Source organism: Arachis ipaensis, chromosome B05 (genome assembly GCF_000816755.2).
Source record: "Arachis ipaensis cultivar K30076 chromosome B05, Araip1.1, whole genome shotgun sequence".
NCBI lineage: Eukaryota > Viridiplantae > Streptophyta > Magnoliopsida > Fabales > Fabaceae > Arachis > Arachis ipaensis.
The window spans coordinates 44,926,663-44,931,613 of record NC_029789.2 but is presented as its reverse complement, the minus strand read 5'-3'; the positions used below and the strand labels follow the sequence as shown (position 1 = coordinate 44,931,613).

The window sequence follows — 4,951 nt, the reverse complement described above, 5'->3', positions numbered from 1 at the left end:
ACAATGTCACTGTATCTAGCAGCCAAAATGATTGAAATGGTTGTTGGAACAAAAGGGTAGGATCCACCAATAACTGCAGGTAACCGAGTTCCAAAGAATGTTTGGAAGAATGTGTTTATGCCTGCTACAAATTATAGAGTTTGAATTACTCTTGCCTTCTCTTCCTATTCAAACAAAAACAAGAAAAAGAATAAACAAAAGTTTGCTGTGTTTGTTAGATTTATTATGAATTGGACTATATAAGATTGAAAATTTGAAAAGCATACTATTCATGAATCTTTCATTTTCTCCTCCCATCTGTGGAATTAGAGAGCTAGGAATCAGAATAGTTGTGCCAAGCATCACTAGATAATGTTGGAAACCAAGTAGGATTGCCTCAGCTTCATGCACATCAGAATTTCACAACTCAATTATCATAGTATGAATTCTCAAAAGGATGAATTCTCAACCAACACATAGTTGCAGGTTCTAGAAAGTCAATTTAACACCTTAAATAGAAATAAACAAATCCAGAAAATATATATAAGTTACTAAGTCATAATGCCAGAATCCGTTATATCTCTCTTCAGTTTAATGGATAATGTGAAGCAAGTCCCACAAACATTGCTATGTTTCTTTGTTCTAGTTATAGACGATATAATTTTTAGGAATGTTGATGGAAGAAGCAGGAAACATGTGCTATTAAGTATTAATCATTGAAACTACGAAATTTAATCCCGAACTAAATAAGCACAAAGTAGGAACAAATCCTCACCTCAATGACTCAGTTTCACGAGATTTCATAGCTTCGAACGCAGCTTCAATTGAAGCTTCCAGAGTCTCCAGCTCGCTCACCTTCCAGATCTACTCAGCCAGCACCACCGAGTCTGCACCCAAACCGTGCTCTGAATGCTTCAAGCCGCTGGAGCAAAACCAGAACCATCGGCAGAACCCGCTGTGGAAGACGACGCAGAAGATCTAAAGCATTACTATTCCGAGAGGCAAGAGCTCCACGAATTGAGAGGCTCCACGATCACCTCGTCCTCCATTCATAATTCCACCGGCGACACATTGATGGAGGAGACTTGGCAGTAATGGCGGCGAGGAGAAGAATAGCAGTAGCGATGGAATTAAGATTTTAGGGTTCAGACTCTCCCTCATTCTCTTTCTCGAAGAACTCTTCTGTTTTTTTTAGTATGCTCAGTTAATTTTTGTTTGGATTGGGCTTTTTATCATTAATTGGGTTAAGAGTATTATAATAATGGAAGTTTTTATTATATTATTTAAAATTATCACAAATAAAATATATTATGGAGGTTTTAATAACTCCCACTAAAAAACTTTCACAAATAAATAAGAATTTTGTAGTGTTTATTTTTTTTCAAATTATCGAATTTTACTTCATATTAAATGATGCACTTATGACAATCTCATTATATATGTTATGTTTGCATATATATAATTTGTTTTGCTATATTATTTACTTGTTTTATTTGGTTAGAAGTTCTTTAAATTAATCGGTAACTAATAAATTAAAGTTGAATAAACAGACTACTTTAAAAGAGGCACAATAATAAAAAAAGATAAAATTTTAATGGGAACCTGAATTTGGTGGCGGTTTTTAAACCACCGCAAAATAGGCATGTCGTTCGTTTCCTGGCATTTAGTGGCGGTTTTCAACTGTCGCAAAATGACTATCATTTTCGGTTTGTAGCCGCTGCAAAATTAATAGACCAAATTTCGAATCCCCAACGTCAACGAGTAAAAACCGCCACAAAACTATTTTTATTTCGTGGTGGTTATTCCAGCGGTTAGCTAAAACTACCGCTAACCGTTTACCCGCGACCTATTTTCCTGCAGGTATTTAACCTCCGCAATATGACACCAGAACCGTCGCAAAATGCCGGTTGTGTTGTAGTGATTAGTCATCAGTCAATATAATTGGGTATATAATTAACTAATATGTGTATGCTGGTTTTTTTATCTCATAATAAGGTGTGATTATTCGGTCTTTATTGCATGTTTATTTTGCCTCTTGGTCTCACTATCATATGTTGTCACATTTGGGTACTTCACGTGTTATTAATTTACCTTCATTATTTTTAGTCAATTAAGTTCAAGATGATTGGTTATTTTAGTCCTAATGTGATAGTTGATTTGTATAATCAAAAATATAATATTATCGATGTAAATAGCAAAACTCAAAACATTCATAATATCACAACATAAGAACTCTATACTACATATGATAATAAAAGAAACATATTTATGCTGCATACCTCTCGATACCAAATAGCGACTACTGATCATATAGTAGCAAGTAGTTCATTAACAAAAAGATATTAGAATTAAGCAAAGATAGACTGAACATAACAATAACGACTTACCTACGAACATAAAATATAACAACACAACTTAGAAACATCATAATCATCTAGTCCTTGCTTTAACCTTGGTTTCATCAAACCATATAGAGTCCTTCGGAGTGTAAGGTGTAGGACTTGATATTAACATTCTCATCCCAACTATGATGCAGTATATGTTCCTTTTAGATATCATGTATTTTAGTTTTGAAACCAAGATATCAATCCTCTCCGCATCATTTGAACCGCAAAAAGAACTCCGGTACTCTATGATAGAAATGATATCCTTCCCTAGAAATAGTGTAGGTTGATACGGCATTGCAATACCTGAAACCTTTAACATTCTTTCCTATCCCAACTCATTATCATCAATACGGGTCAACTTCAACATTACAACCTGTCTAGTGAAGCCTATGTTTGAATAGGACATGAAGCCTACTCCATTGTTATAATGTGTAAGAGAATGGTAGGTTGACTTTGCATGAGACAGAAACCTTCCTTCATAGGTGAACTTTTTTTGCAGTGAGAAAATGACAATGCTACGTGGTACCACATAGTTAACTCCTTTCTAACCAATCCAATAGACTGATCCCTTATCGACAACCGAGGTTGGACCAAGTTTTTGAATATCGCTGTGAAATGATCCACTATTTTTCCAAGCAGCATCAAACGAATTATACAATGTCTATGACATGGACTTGTGGAAAAAATGCTTTTTGTAGACATGAAGAATTTGATACTTAATGGTTTCAAACAAATGCCAAAAGCATAAAGGGAGACCGCATGGCAACAGTGTTTTCTTGCCTCATCCGAGACATAGTTTACATTGCAGGTAAGCGGATTCCAGATGACCAACATAAAGTTTAGGCCATCTTGGAAAAACCTAATACATAGGTTCCCATTATCAGACCCTATCATTGAGTAAAATCTAAAATGGTTTATATTGACAGATAAATTAAGTTGAATCTGCTCTCCATTTTGTGGATTTGCCCTCAGAAACCATTGGTAGTTGTCATTAGTTGGAGGGTATCCAACACCAATGATAAGTGTGGTGCTCATGTTCTTATTTTCTTGGTAGTTCAGCTTCACAAACAATGTTCTAGAGAGCTTGTACCTCCATGCTTTATTTAGAGTCCTACATCTAGCTATTTTTGGGTCGGTCTTTGCCAAGATCTTCTACAATAGGTCGTCATTGAGGTGTGGAAGGAGCACTCTCCTTGGTGGTATATCACTCATTTTTTTTTATTAAGGACAAGAATTTTATAGATAATAATTTGGATATAGTATAAGATTTCTTATTGTTGCTTGTTTTCATACTCACAGCAGATTTATATATACATCCGTTGTTAAGCACTTTGTGCATAATACTATTTTTTAAATAGTTAAATCTTAATGACGGGGTTATGATCCAAATGATAGAAACAATGGTCATTAAAAAAAAAGAAATCATAAACACTGAATCCCCAATGTAAAGGACTAAAGGAAAATATCTCTACATAGACAGAGTAAAAGCTATATATCTTGCATGTTTCTATGATTTGTAGGTTATTTACATATTCTCTATTAATATAATTTTTTCATTTCTTATGTTTGGTTTAAAGATATTCTTCTAAAATGAATAAATACCTGATATTGAAAAAATGAGTATAAAAAAGAAAGTGTATTTGATAAAATCCAAACTTTATCTGGGCAATATCAGTCTTTCACTCTTTCTCTTAAGTTTGACCGTTACCTTATTATGTTACACTTAATTACTGCATTTTCAGGTTCAGGTATTTATATCCCCTAAAGCAAACGTCTTTAACCCTAAAAATGTGAAGGTAACTATTGTCAATCTTTTTAATTACACCTATGCTAGCTAGCCTATCGTATCACTCATTTAACTTTATTTGACCCTAAGTAGTAAAACTTTTTCATGTTAGACTAATTTTTTATTCATCTATCCGTTAATATTCATTGGTCTAATATTTTATCCCCTTCAATTACATGTTGTAAGGGGTAAAAACAGAATGATAACAACAATATGTGTAAAAGAAAAAACTAGTTATCATTTTAGTGGTTAATTAAACTAAAGACTGGCAATCCAAAATGTAATACAAAAACTAAATTCAAAGTCAACATAATTTACCAACAGAAAGTGATAAAGTTAACTGATAATTAGAAACTAACATTACATAGTCTAACAATGACAATATTCCACATCTTGGATTTAGATTTTCTATTTCTTATTAGTCTTTCTGGTGAATTTGTTGGTTGAGAATTGTCCTTCCTCATCATTTATGTCGGTGCTTGAGAAGGCACATTTCATATCATTGGAAGTTCTTTTAACTGGGATTTTGTTTTTGAAACTTGATATAGAAGCCTCCATAGGATCCTTTAAATCAAATAAACAACGAAATGTGTTAATCAATCTAAGTATTGTTTTTAACAGTCTTTAAACTATTTTTAAAGACAGTAAATATGCTTTATTAAATCCATACCATATTAAACTAACTATCACTATCGATCTTGATATTAATAATGTTTTCCGAAATATTAATCGTGTTGCTACAGCCCATCTCCTGTGAACAGGGTAAGTATAATTCTATTTAGAATTGACAGCAACCAAC

The 4,951-nt window shown here is 33.3% G+C and overlaps 1 long non-coding RNA gene across 1 annotated transcript; it reads right to left on the bottom strand.

Moving 5' to 3' along the window:
• Positions 269-863, bottom strand: LOC110262845. Its single transcript, XR_002347857.1, has 2 exons — positions 755-863; positions 269-380 (listed from the first exon to the last, which is right to left on the bottom strand). It is a non-coding gene; the product is annotated as an uncharacterized LOC110262845 (long non-coding RNA).